The sequence below is a fragment of the Chiroxiphia lanceolata genome, chromosome 3 (assembly GCF_009829145.1).
Source record: "Chiroxiphia lanceolata isolate bChiLan1 chromosome 3, bChiLan1.pri, whole genome shotgun sequence".
NCBI classification, from domain to species: domain Eukaryota; kingdom Metazoa; phylum Chordata; class Aves; order Passeriformes; family Pipridae; genus Chiroxiphia; species Chiroxiphia lanceolata.
The window spans coordinates 94337597-94352929 of NC_045639.1; the positions used below are offsets into that span (position 1 = coordinate 94337597).

At 35.4% G+C, this 15333-nt stretch overlaps 1 protein-coding gene across 5 annotated transcripts in view; it reads left to right on the top strand.

Moving 5' to 3' along the window:
• Positions 1 to 15333, top strand: part of CSMD1 (CUB and Sushi multiple domains 1) — a 1084078-nt gene that overhangs the window by 447120 nt on the left and 621625 nt on the right. The gene's annotated exons all lie outside the window — the stretch shown is intronic.

Genomic DNA, 15333 nt, shown 5'->3' on the forward strand with positions numbered 1-15333 from the left:
GGATTTTTAAAAAATTTATTGCAGTTTTTTCCTTTCTTCTTTTGTCACTAATGTTCATGTTTTAGGAACATCATAGCAGTTTCTGCCTTAAGTGCACCAGAGGGCTTAGGGAAGATATCAGGTGCTACTGAGCTATAAAATTGGTGATAGACTGTGTCTCTGGTCAAAATCTCTGAGGACAAAGCACAGTAAGAGCACAATGTGGAATGAAAGAATTAAGAACACTTAAAGATATATAACACATAAGGAACCATATCTTTCTCTGAAAAAAGATATTTCTGCTATAAGTTTGCCAATGACCTGTCAAACTTGATTTTTGATGGCAACTGATTTTACAGGACTGTAAGTCATCCTGTGAAGTAGTCCTAAGGTTTCTTTAGATGATTGTGCATGTTGGGTTTGTTAGCAGGAAATCTTTTCCATTTTTTTTGTATTCAACTTTACTTGTTAGAGAGTTAAAGGCTGTTACTTCTAAAATATGGATAAATTACCTGTGAATTAGTGAGGTGAAATATAATGCTGCCCTTTCAAATTTTATTTGCATTACACAAGTTTGTGATTCATTTAATGACAAGCAGCAAATTATACATGATTTTAATAAAATCTTCATACAGTATGTTACCTTTGCAATCTGCAAAGACCTTAATTTCACCTGCAAACCTGATGCCACATTTACAGGATTTCAGCTTCAGAATTCTTATAGAAACTGTAAAAATTGATAAAACTACTCAAAACAGAATTACCGTATTGAGTAAAGTCATAGTATCAAAATTCATTTTCATATGCAGGGAAGAGGGAGTACTGAATCTTGCTAGAGGCTTGAGGAACCATCTTTTATATTTCTAAATAACTTCAGTGTCAAATTCTGTATTTCTTAAAAAGTTGCAATACCCTTAGTGTAGGGGTAGGGGTACAGAATGAATTGTTCATTACCTAGATTCTGTTGACCTCTTAAAAAATTACCCACCAAACTAATGTTTCTCTAAAGTCAGAGTTTCCATTGTAAAAGCCTTCTTGATTCTTCCTAATATTTATGCAAAGGTCCATTAAACTTATTCTTTAGCATAATTCTTGCTGTTTAGTCCAATGCCAGTGTCAGGTTTACAGGCTTGCCATTCCCTGGATCTTTTCCAGAACCCTTTTCTTTTAAGGGAAATGGCCTGACATTTGCTGCACAAGGCTATCCAGCTATTTCATCCTTAAGATCTCATAGAACTTAAAGTGTAACCATTTAGGTATACCTTTTAACCCTGGTGATGTTCTGCTGCTGCTTTTGTCAACTTCTTCTGTAATCTCTTCTACAGTCACTTTTTTTTTAGATGGATCCTCTGATGAACCCCTGTGCAAAAAAATGGTATTGAGGTGGGAATCTCCACAGTTTTTTCAGAGAACATTGATGCCAAGAAGTCATTCAGCTTCTGTGCAGTTATGTGTCCATTCTAAATGTTCCGTTTATACCCTGCTCATTAAGAGGACCTGCAGGTTCTCTGCCAGGCTTTCTGATCCTGATTTGTTTGAAAAAACTTATTACCTCTAAATATCTTTCACTAGCTTTTTTTCAAACATTTTTTTTTGGTCTGCCTTATCTGCCAGAGTTATTTTCTTCATTTAAACTCAGCTTCAGTTTTTTTGAAATGCCTTCCTGTATCTAATAACCTTCTTTACCCTGCTAGTTATCTGGGCTTTTCAGTCTTTTTGTGCCTTTTCAGTCTATTCTAAAGAGATGAAGGGCATTGGCACATTGTTTCCAATGCAGTTTCTTTATGAAAAGTCCATGATGTTAAGATTTAATCCTCCAGGTTGCCCCTTCCAGCTTCTTTTTGATGAGATTTCTCTTTTCTAAGCACTAAATTAAATATAACCCAGGAATTCCTAGACTTGTTCTTCATTTACATTAATACAGTGTCTAAGTACATGAAGTACTTATATTAAAACAGTAATACACTTTACCATTAGTACTTATTAATTACATTAATATATGATGTTAGCAAAGCAATGTATTTTAACTCATAGAATCACAGAATGGTTTGGGTTGGAAAGTACCTTAAAGATCATCTAGTTCCAAGCCTCCTGCTATGGGCAGGGACAACTTCCATTACACCAAGTTGCTCAAAGCCCCATCCAGCTTGACCTTGAACACTTAGAGGAATGGGGCACCCACAACTTCTTTGTCAAGGTCCCTCTTGATGACATCCCTTCCCTTCAGCGTGCCAACTGAACTGCACAGTTTGGTGCAGTTCATCATCAAACTTGCTGAGGATGAACTCAATCCCACTGGCCATGTCACTGACAAAAGCGTTAAACAGCACCAACCCTAATACCAACCTCTGAGGAACACCACTCATCGTCACAGCTTCCCACTTGGGCATTGAGTCATGGACCACAACTCTTAGAATCTGACCATCCATCCAGTTCCTTATCCACTAGAGGATCCAAGTGGATTCAAGTCTGGCCATGAAATCCATGTCTCTCCAGTTTAGAGACAAGAATGGTGAATGGGACAACATCAAATGCTTTGCACAACTCCAAGTAGATGACTTCAGTTGCTCTTTGCTCATCCATTATCTCTGTAACCTCATCATAGAAGGCCACCAATTTTTTTTAGGCATGACTAGCCCTTACTGAAGCCACATTGGCTCTCACCAATCACCTTCTGCATAAACAGCATTGCGAAATAGCAATATAGTTAATTCCACAAATTTGGCGTGTTTATCTCATCTGGCACAGAGGATTTAATAACTGCAGCCTTTCTTTCATGTGTCAGGTGGAATAACATGCTATTGTGTCTCTTTGCGTAACTTTTTCCCATTATAACCTCCTGTCACCAATGATTACTGCCTGATTGATTGATGGATTGATTAATGGTCAATTTCAGATTTTTCCAGTGGACCAGAGAAGATGAAGAAGCAGTCTTGACAGGGTGACTGTTACCCTCCTGTCTTTTCAAAATTGATTACATCTCTACTGCACAAATCCTGGTTTCTAAGTCCTCTGATCCCCCTCTTCCACTTCTGATTATAGTTTTCAATTTAGTTTTAGCTTAACAGCCTGTCAGCGCAATTCACTGGCATGTTCTTGAGGCTTAAAACTTTTTCAGCTTTTGGCTCAGGTTATCTACTGAAATGGTCAACAAACAACTAAACTGAATAAAACTCCACCACCATGCAAAAGCATGAACTAAAAGATATGTGACTGAAAAACTTGAGCACCCCTTCAGTCACCTGAATACTGGTGTTTGTGAGCATTAGAACAAATTACAGCACAGTGCTAAAAAAAAAAAAAGGCAAATAATTTGCCTTGAAAAAGTGGTGTTTCTGATAATCCGCTTTTCATAGTGTTTTAGAAAATGAGGGGTAAAGGTCTCTTGTATATTAACTATAGCACCATGTGACTGGTATTCTTTATCAGTTGCTGAGCAACGGTCATACTCTGAATTTTTAAACTCATTAGCAAGCTGAACAGGCTGGCATTTGGCAGATGTTATTTGATTTTGTTTGGAGGCAAGTCAATGGGGGAGGCAGGAGAGACATTGAGCCCATTGTGTTATCTTGCTTCTCTTATTAAATTCTCATGATATTTTAAACACATCTAAGGAGACTGAAAGGAACTTCTTAGTTTGCAGGTTATTCACAGAACTTCTTTGTGATTTATTGAGTAATATCAATGAAACACGTAAGCCAAATTTTGTTAGCTTCAAACACGTTTTAATCTGTACCTAACATTTTCTTAAAGTGTTTCAGTCATTAGTAATGGCTAAAGTAGTGCTATTTGAATCCTCCAATCGTGCAAGCATTTCTTAAATAGCTCTGCCAGCGTACCTCATCCTTGACCAAGAATATATTATTTTTGTGTTCCAAATGTAACCTTTTTTAATAGAAGAACTGTCAATTGTTACAAATCTTTCTGTACTATGTGACAGCAATGTGATGTGACCATGCATCCTCAAAGAACTCACTCTGCTTGGATTTTAAGATACTGCTGACCAAGCCTTATAAATCCTGGTAATGTGCCTAAGTAAGCTTAAACCACTACATCTTTGAACTAATGAGTTATAAACCAGCAGGGGACCTCTGCAAAGCATAAGCTTAGGGAAAGTGAGATACTGCCAGAATTGTAACACTAATTCAAGAGCACAAATCTCCAACTCAAATACCAGATGCCAGTGTACTGTTTTGTTGACTCATTAATGGCAGTTTTAGCATTTTCTGTTTTTTCTGACCATCTGAAGCTGATTGATGAACTAGTGAAAAAACAGTAGTACTATTCCTTAGTTTCTAAGGGTGGTCTTGAGCGTCTTCTTTGTCTAAGGACTCTTTATTCAAACCACTTCTTTCCATGTAATTCAAAGGATCGTTATGAATTACCACATTATTATTTTTAGTTTTCATCTCAGTAGACCACATGGGACCCATGTCAGGTTTTTCCACAATTGGCATTATATACAAATCTGCATGAAGAAATTACTCAGACTGGCATCTGGAGTACATGTTTTTAACTCCTACAACATTATTTAAATTACAAATTCCTGATAGTTTTGTAAGTAGTTGCTGAGCAATTCTGGAAACTAATATTGCCTGACTTCTGGGTATTTTGGACTTTTTCCAACCTTATTTGCCTGGTCACTGATAGAGTCTACATATTCATCTCAAAATCAGGTACTACTAAGATTGTAGGAAATAAGATCTATCAAAAGTACTGGGCTGGGTTCTAACAAAAAAAAAAAAAAAAAAAAAAAAAAGAAAAACCAGCTGAGTAGACTAGCATCCTTCAGTCAGTAACAAATCAACAAAAATGGGAATATCAGAGTAATATCCATAAATTGCAACTAGCCTGAAAAAGATATATAGAGAATGTTGGATCCAGTGAAATCACTTGTTGTGTTAGCAAAACTTAGGGAACATCAGACCACACTCACAAGTGTGGTGGAAGTTTATAACATGCAGAAAGAACGTTTTGCATACAATGTGTAGTTACTAAGTCAACTTCTTGCTGAAGGATATTATAGATGCTAAAAATTTACATAAGTTCAGAGGAAGGCAGAGTTAATAGAAGTCTGTTAGGGCCTTTGACTGAGGAAGCTTCTGAACTACAAGTTATGAGGTTAAGAAAGGGTTTAACATACTGAGGAAGTGTTACTACTTGCTTTCTCTGATTTTGTGCCTTTCGTAGGTATCTGGTATTGGTCACAGATCCTTTCAGTCTTACAGTTTAAAACCATCTGTTATGCAACTATTCATCATGTAGGATCACGTAGGAGGTATGTCTACACAAGTACTCTTCCCCCTGCCTCCTTTTTGCACTGTGGAGTCACTGATAATTAACTTATTTTATACTGAACTAATGTTGTACTGAAACCATTTTTACAGTGCACACAGTGGCTGACAGTTGAAGGGGAAGGAATTGCTGAAAATTCTAAAATCTTCCTGCTTGGTGGAATTTTGGAGCCTTCTTATGAAGGTTTAAAGTTTAGGTTTCAAAAAGTTTTGTGTTCCAAATAACATCAGCACAATTTTCGCCAAGCCTTATAAAGGTCTCTCTAGCACAAAGAGGGTGTTTTGACTCTTCAAGTTGCCGCTCTGTAGGACAGGCCAGATACTAACACGCAATTTTAAAGTCTGGGATCTACTTCTAGCAGAAGTACATTATAAATTCACCTGATGAATGTAACTGGAATTGTTGCTGTGTGATCGAAAACAGGAAAAAATGGTAAAGACTAGCTTTCTAGTTGGGTTTTCTTCACCATTATCATTCACAAAATACATCAATATAGAAAACAACAGTTATTTGATACAGTATACCTTTAGTAAACAAACATCAGTTCACAGAGTGATTGAGGTTGGAAGGGATCTCTGGAGGTCATCTAATCCAACCCCTCTGCTCAGGCAGGGCCACCTAGAGCCAGCTGCCCACAACCATGTCTAGAGGAGTTTTGAATATTTCTAAGGAGGGACAGTCCATGACATCTCTGGGCAGCTTGTGTGAGTACTCAGTCACCACCACAGTAAAAAGTGTTTCCTGATGTTCAAATGGCAATTCTTGTGCTTCAGTTTGTGTCCATTGCATTTTGTCCTGTTACTGGGCACCCCTGAATAGAGCCTGTCTCTGTCCTCCTTGCCCCCTTACTTCAGATATTTACATACTGATAACATCCCCCTGAGCCTTCTTTTTTACAGACTGAACAGTCCCAGCATTCTTGGCCTTTTCTCATAGGTGAGATGCTCCAGTCACATAATCATCTTAGTGGCTATTTGTTGAACTGTCTCCAGTTCATGTCCATGTCTCTCTGTATGGGATAGCCCAGAACTGGACTCTGGACTCCAGGTGTGGCCTTCCCAGTGCTGAATAAGGGGAAAGAATCACAGAGAGAATAATTTGGTAATTTTTTTTTTCCTTATTTTTTTTTCCTTTTTTTTTTTATTTTGAGTTAAAATGCTATATAGAAGAAATCTGCAATTTGAAGGAAAAATTCACAGGAACTTTTTAACATTTCCAGAGTTTTTGGAACCAATTAAAAAAAGTCCACTTTCTACACAGGACACCTAGCAGCAAAAATTAGTTGGGTAGTCTCAACTTGTCTTGATTTTTTTTTTCACAGCCTATAAAAAACACTGTCAATGTGATATGATCTGCAGTCTCTGCACATGGGAGGCCAAGGACTAGAATAACAAGAGAGTTTGCAGGTCAAGAGAAAAGGGTGAATTAGTAGACTTGGAGTAAGAAACTTGCACAGCCTGGATCCTCTGTTTAACTCGGTCAGTGCTGTTAGTCTTGTACTTTGATGAACTCTAAATTCACTGAGAAAAGGTTGAAAAGAAGTAACAGAGGAAGCGCTGAATGGATCCAGGAGCAGAAATGTATTAAAGAACCTTTCACCTTAACTGTTATTTCACAATAAAGTAGACTCTTTCAAAAGAATTTAAAGGGAATTCCTGAAATGAATCTAGCCAAGGTCAGAAATTCTTAAAATTCTTATTATCTATTGACTTTTCAGTGATCTCTGAACAATATACCCTTGGTCCCACTTTATGATGGACAGGTGCAAAATCACCAGCCTCTATCACTATTAACAAACTTATAGAAGAGCGAAAAAATAAATATAAATAGATAGTGAAATAAATAATTATTCTTACTTAGGACTGAGTTTAGGGTTTTTTCTAAGTTCAATGTGCCATTATCACTTCATTATTAAGATCATTTAATGTAAAGGTGAATATTTTCCAGTGCATTCCATCTGATTTTTTTTTTAAATATTTTTTCCTCCATTATCCATATTTACTTCCCAAGAAAGTATATAACACAGTTCACATCACACAGTTCACATCAAAGTCTGAATTCATTTCCTTGGGGCAACTTTATTAAGCAACAGAAGACAAAATGTTCAAAATAATTTTAAACAGAAATTTTCTTCAGGAGGCAAGGAGAAAGAAATATAATTTCCTTGTCTTTGCGTTTGAACACTTTCTTCTCACTCATCGGTACTTTTCACTATCATCTGTTTCTTTTGTGGCATCTTTGGCTAAAAATACCTACAATCCTGTTTTTAGACAGTCCTCACAAAATTTGTCTTATTATTTCTGTGTGGGTTTCTTGTGTTAGCAGTATGGTGCATGGTAAAGAAACAAATTTAGACATAATGTTAATTTATTAGCATTTGGAAATATCTTACTTTCCAAATAATGTCCCTAACGGTTTCAATATATGTTGAGTAACAACATAGATAGGGATTATATGGATTGGTGTGCTAAGTTAATGAAATAATGAATCTGCTTACTGCAAGAAGCTAACATTGCAGTATCTCAAGGTTCATTTTTAATACTTAACTATCTTAAGGATGATTTTATTTGAAGTTAGAACTCCATTTTTAATGAAGTAGATACCCTGCTTAACCATATGTAGCTTTAAATTTCTTTTTTTTTTTCCTCAATTAATCTATGTTAGTGAACTTCAAGATTTCAAAAATTTTATGGTCTTAATGCAATGTAAGTGAAATAAAATGTGAGCAACAGAAACAACAACTCGACCAAACAAGCAAAAAACTCAATGACAAACTAGAATGCCAGTGATCTTCAAAATACACCTGTACATTAACAAGACCAACTGTAAAGGTCTTCTTAATATGTAACAGGTAATACAGCATATCATTAACAGTGTTTAAAGGTACTTAATTTCTGTCTTAATTTCACTACATAAGCAGTTGTATTTGGAAAGCATTGAGGTAATTTGGATTACACAGTTTTTGTTGACAAAACAGTGGTTTTGTAGTGCTTCAGACTTGCTGTCTTCCAGAATAAGTATTTTACTTTTGAATACGTAAGTAACTATATGGAAATTTATAAGGTCAGATATAGAACACTTCAGTCTACCATGGGGGTATTTCCTTATGTTCGTAGGGGTGTAGTTCTCTAAAGGACTTATTGTAATTAAATATAACAAAAACCTGTACTTTTAGGAAGTGAACTAAGAAAAAAATTACATAATGAACAATACCAAAATTTAGTAAGAAATCTAAATATGAGGCACTATAATAACTTCAGGGAACATAGAGTTATGAGTTAGCCAAACATTCGAATAATTAGCTTAGTGATAAGCTTTTATTTTTCCCTATTTTACACCTTGTCTGCCAGTGTCTTTTGCTGAGTTTATTCCTTCAAATGGACAGATGACACATGTTATACTGAGGAGGCTGGGAATCATGATCATTGGAAGGAAGTCCTGTCCATGATTCAGTGGTTCATATACTGTTCACACAAACCACAGCACATGGCTAATAGCCTTGTTTGCCACCTTCCTGCTTCACATGTTGGAGCATTCTGAGCATTACTTACTGCCGTAATTTCCTGGGTACTGAATGCTCAAACCACTTTTTGTCTCTTTATTTGTATTTCTATTTTCTTTAATCAGCATGAAGGGTGCTCATTTGACCGCTAAATTCTTGATTACATGCTGCTATGTTTTCATGATGAATTTGGAATTTTATGCTACTTTTCCCAAAAGTTTATTGTCTGATTCTGCTTTTAGTGTGAAAACTGCAGTAGTTATGACTGAACCAAAGCAAGAAAGAGTAATTTCTGTTTGCCTAAGAAGTTCCTAGAGCTTTTTTAGGTTTTAGGAATTATGCCATCTGCTGTAAATCCTACGAATAAATCTTAACAGTATTAGATACTGTTAATAAGAAAGATTTAATTCACCTTGATGGTGCTTTACTTCTGAGTGGTTCTAGACTGATATACACTGAAAAGCTTACAGTGCCTTATAATCATATTTATTTCTGTGCCCTCTTTTTAATGTATAAAGGTTCTTCTTAAAGAGGACTTATACTCTGCAGGTTAATTTAACATAATTTAAGTACCAGAATCACATAAGCTATTAAGATCCTTTGGATGTCACTGTAATTTTTCACTTCATAGTGATATAGCTAGATTCTGATTGTCTTCACACTGATCTAAATCAAGATAACACCATCAAGAGGCTTGGACTTGGTAACTTTTTTTGAAGTTTCTATGATATAGACAGGACTACTATAGGATAGGACTGTTACTGAAACAATATATTTTCCATGAGTTTCTTAGCTAGAAAGTGACAGTATTATCAGAGTTTGTGAGAATTTTATCTCCAGAATTATGTATCTGTATGTGAATTGAGTACCTGTACTAAACTGCAAGTTCTTTTTTTTTTTTTCCCTAATAATTTCTCAAACAATTTCTTTAACAAGCTCGGGTACAAGTCTCTATGAATAAAAACAGAGTTGAGAGCAGGATCTGGCCTAGTAATTTCAAATAAAGTGCACTTGAGAACTCTTTAAACTTAATCAGTTAAGCTGTTTATTTTCTGTTCTAAAAATATCAATTACTGTAGAAACCTCACCATAAATGCAATATTCTCTCTGCAAATGATATGAGTAATTCTTCAAAAGTAATATAATTGCAGATCCCAAAAGGGTTTCAAAAAACCTTCACAGTAGGAAAGGTGATGATTATTCTATCAGAGTAAACTATTAATACATGCCAGGGAAGCGGTAGCAGTAAGAGATCCCTTGCAACATTCATTCACACCAGCCCTCACTCTGCAACTCTTCTTGCTCATTTTTGTTCAAATCCTTTCATCTTCAGCCCTGCCTGTGGTCTACTGAGAAAACATGGCTCACTCACAAAAGCTATAGGGCCCTTACATCCTTGCATACACAATAGCTGCATGGCATTGGGATAAGAGTTTTTTTCCAAGGAGTTACATTGAGATAAAAAATTAGTATGTCCAACACCTCCAGAGGCATGAATTTGAGTTTAACATGCATGTCCTGTTTCAGTCCAAGACAGAGTTAATTTTTACAGTAGGTGTGAGAAGGTGGAGCCTGGAGGATGCAGGCGGGACTAGGAAGTTATTCTATACCACCACCTCAGTTGCCAGGAGTGGGGGTAGGGGACTCTCTGGCTTCTGAGAGGAAGGGAGTGGTTTTCCAGTGGAACAAAGCATGGAGGTCTGGGGAACCCATCTGTCATTGTTCACCATCCTCCGGGTCTGTGGTGAGCACTTTTGCATGCTCTTTTTTGTATACTGTTGTTATCAATATTGTTGCTGTTCTATTAATTTTCTTATCTATTAATTTACTTATTTTATTGCTGTTTCCAGTGAATCGTTCTTATCTCAACCCATGATCTCTGCCTTTTGTACCTTCCATTCACAGGGCAAAGGTTCACAGTCTTTTTAGTGGCAGTCCTAAATTGGGGAATACTGTTCCTAAACCATGACACTGCAGATGTCTTCTGAGGTCAGATCTGGAAAATCTGAGTGTGTTGTGCATCTCTAGGTACTAGTGAGTGTGTACATTGGCTGTCTTCACTTCCATAGGTACCTCCCTGATTAGCAGAACTCTGGGAAACTTGGACCATTTTACCAGGAACAACCTGGCCATACCTCAAGAAATAATACTACTGTGGATCTGACCTGCAATCTGTGGAGGAGTATTATGTAGGAGTTTCTTGTTTATCTGGCCAGTTTGGGATAAATAAAGGGTTTTCTAGTCCTTTTCATTAAAGAAATTTAGGAATAGCAGGCCATGGAAGGAAAGCAGGACTAATGACTTATCCATATGACAGTGGATTGTGATGTGCAGAAAAGCTTAAGGATGATTTTATAGGGGCTTGTTGGTTTTTTTTGACATGTTAAGCAGTACGGTAGAGCTGTTATGCTGTGGAGCATTCAAGAAGAAGTGCTACATAGGCATGACCTGTCCACTCCAAAAGCCTAAAGACTGTATGTCTATGATCCAGGATATAACATTTGTCAGAGGGAACCGGGGTTGTAGGCTGCATGAGGTAGTGTGGAAACATCTAGTTGTTTTGATTTTAAGAAGACAAATTGCAGACTTCATCCACTCTTTCAATGAGATGAAATTGATTTCTATGAGAGAATCATTACATGGCCTGTGTACCATATGGGTCCTACTTAGCATCTTCATGCCCATGTAGTTCACCGTGTGACAGTATGTACTACTTGATGGAATCAGTATGACATCTTATTCCCAAAGTCTTCCTACTGCAGGAAAATTACTGCATGAAACTTTAATAGACGTATTTTTTCCCTTTTCAGTTATTTTTAAGTACAAAATTATCACGTATCTTTTCAAAAGTGAACAATGAGGAATAACAGTCTTTTGAGTTCTTCATGAGGATTTTCATTCTTCTAAGTAAGTAATCCTGTTTCTACCCAGCCACTAAGGGCAAGTGTGTGAAAAATGGTATCATACGGATGAAGAACATACAATACTCTACTCACAAATTTATCATTCTTGGAGTAAGGTTACTATTCTTTTTCTAGAATGTGGAAACACATGTGGATTCCTCAAAACTAGTATGACTAGTATTATGAGATGTTTTTGAACTGGTCATATTTTTCCAGTAGGCAATAATGCTTTCATAATCAAAGTTTAAAAGTTCTGAAATACTTAAATAAAAAAAATTAAAAAAAGAAATTAAGTGGATGACATTTGGGTATTCCCCCCATAACTAAAGGATCTAAAACATAATTGTAAGAATTCTCGTATACTTTAAAAAGTATTACAGACTTATGAAATTAATTGTACAATATGTCTAATGGCAGTTGATCACAAAGCACAGTTTCAAGAGACCTTGTAAATAGTTCAGTAGAATGCAGGCATTAGAAAGACCTCTTTTCCCCCCTGCTAAATAATCCGTAAAGGTAAAGCATATGAATCTCAAATGTATTAAAAATCTCGTACCACTTTTCAATGAATTCAATTTTAATTTGGATCAGGAGTGCACTTCTGAGCTGATTCTTCCTATTGTCCACATGTACAGAGCTTTTCTTTGCTTTTTGGAGTTGTCATTAAGCATGCAAACTATTTTCAGATGCTAACCAGATTAAATGGCTGTTTAACTGTTCATAAGTATTTGATCCACTAAACTAGGATAGAATTAGTCTTGAGTAAATCTCTGCAAAAGCCTGTAATAAGCACATCATAATAGTGATTAAACTGTTTTCTCAGGTCTGCGGAGAGTTCTCTTTCCAGGACCCCAAAGTGTGCCACATGATCCCCTGTTGCACAGACAGACATTCCATATGTAAGGAAAGACTTATATGATGTAAAGTAGTTACAGTAAAATAACTCTTGTAGGTTGCTGCTTTTTTCTTTCGTAAGCTTATCCTGTTTCCACTGTCTTTTTCATAAGAAGAGCAAAATAAAGCAATGTACTGCTGCTACCATAGTGCTTTAGCTGGTGAATCTCTTGATAAATCAATATTAAGGCAATATATTTAACTATTTCTGTCACTTTATTAAACACACACTTCTAGAGTATCTCCCTTGAAATCTCTATTGGCTTGCTTTTCAAATATCATACTCTATTTAAATCACTCTTGGATTAAAGTCTGATATTTAAACTGTAATTTGGTGGCAACAAGAGAATGGAAAGGCAAATCTAGGGTGGGCTGATTGTCTTCCATTCAAACTGGATTTTATTCTAATTTCTGTGAAGTTACAGTCTTTTAACTATAATCAGAATTAATCCTCTGGTTAGAAACTAGTTTCATCACTATAGCTTTTGAAAAATATGATCTTAAATGAGTTTATAAAATTTTTCCTTAACTTTTCTTTAGTAAACTCTTCACTATACACCATATCTTTCTTCTATTTTAGATGACATTGATACAGTGATTGCATTCTCCTTGTAATCATAGAATGAATCGTAACTTCTAAGTAAAGACTAATCAAATCTGACTGAACATCATATTTGGAATTGCATGTCATTCTATTTGACATTGACTATAAGTGTTCATGCAGTCAGCATTTATGTATTTGTATGAACACATATATGCATGTATAAGTATAGAAGAGCTCAAAATAAGATGATCAGGAAGTGGGTGAGTTGTATAAAAGGGGCAGGTTATCATCTTACCTACTCAAGGATTGTGCTTCAAATGATGATGCCTTAAGAATGAACTTGAGAAGTGACATACATTTTTGCATTCACAAGGATAGAAATGAAAAACCAAACACAATGAAGCTTCAAGAGCCATGTGATGTGGTTCACCGCTAAAATCATAAGCTTCTTTTAAAGAAAGATTGGTGAAAATCATCCATTTCCAAGTGTAATGTAAAATGACCTGTTCTGCACGGAGGCTTGTTAACTGATGGAAGTTATGCATATTATATTAATGAAATCCAAGAAAGGGAATAGAATATGTATTGTTCAGCTTTTTTAATTTGATTTGTAAGTGGATCTGACAATCACCATCTGATTTTTATTTTGTTAAAATTATTTTATTCAACTGGTATGTCTTTCTTTGTTATTGTTAGAGAGAATTCTTTGTGATCTTTTAAAAAAAATTTTTTCAAAATAATTCAGACTCTTTTTGATATACTGATTTTTATTAAAAGTACGAATAATTCTATCTAATAAATATGAGCTGTAATACAAGTGTGTGAATCCACAATGTGTGATAGAAGCCAAACTAGAAATGAAAATGAGATGCTGAAAAAGTTTGTTTATTCAGTCTCTCAGAGATTCAGATTTGTAACACATGAGGCAGATGAACATTGCTATATATACCTGTGTTTTGTGCTACATAGCTTGATTCTGGAGCCTGTTGGGATACCTAATACAAGAAGACTGAAATTCATACTTCAGTGATACCCTTAAAGTCCCTTTTCGGCCTAAAAAATGAAGACATTGCTTATAATTGTTTATTGCTTGATTAACTGTGCAGGACATGATTTTTAAATAGATTTCGTCTTTTCTTAGTCATCACTTAGTAAGTATCATAAGACATCTTTTCTTCTGGAAATCAAGTTCAGAGAGATTCTTCTAGTTTGCATCCATGACAGTACATATGTAATGACCTTTCATATTTCATACTGAGATAAAAAAATGTCACCGACTTCTCTTTTTTACTTTTATGGTCATTTGCTATAAACCAGCTCCTTGAGCAAATTGAAAGGCCTGTGGGATGCTTGCTGATCTGTGACACGTATCATGAAGAAGTACAAACGACTGCACATATCAAGACACTGCAACTAGTGCTTATTTTAACACAAAAATCTATATGAAACTCATCCAAATATGCTGTATGATATAATTGGCTCAGTACAACCTATTCTTGTAAAAGTATTCTTTCTGTAATTAAACTAAGAGCTGAATCCTAGTGTGTGATTATTTCCCCTGTGATTAGAATATATTTTGAATCCTGTTATAGATGTAGTACTCCAGATCTTTTGACTGGGTTGTGAGTTGAATGATACACAGTACATTTCTTAAAGCCTTCACTCTGTGAGTCAAATAGATATGTTATGTTGGAATCTTTCTGGTTTTCATTTTTTAAACCAGAAAAATGTCATTCCTCATGTGTGCTGGAAAAAATGCCTGGTTGCTGAAAAATAAGGTTAAAAAAAGCCCAGTAAGTGAAAAAAAAAAACAATTCTCAATTCATTATCTCATTTTGGAGACTTTTTTGACAGTTTGGACCTTGAATATTAAATAAGGTTTATAATATTGAGCCCTATATTTGACTAATATGCCTTAAAACTCAATCAAGTGTATTTAAAATAGTAGATGAAATATCAGCTTCTTTCAGAAAATAAAAAACAATTAAAAGTATTTTAATGTTCAGCTAACTCCTTAATCCGTTTATCTGTTTTCATTTTCAAGCAATCAGAATATATATTAAAATTCATTACAAAAGCCTATAATTTCTCTTTTCTGCTACTGTAAACCTAATAGATTTTAATCTAGATTTGAATTTTACTCAAGGGCATCACTGAATAACATAAATATCCATGAATAACATAAAAAATTATGTCAAGTACTGTTAAGTGAAACA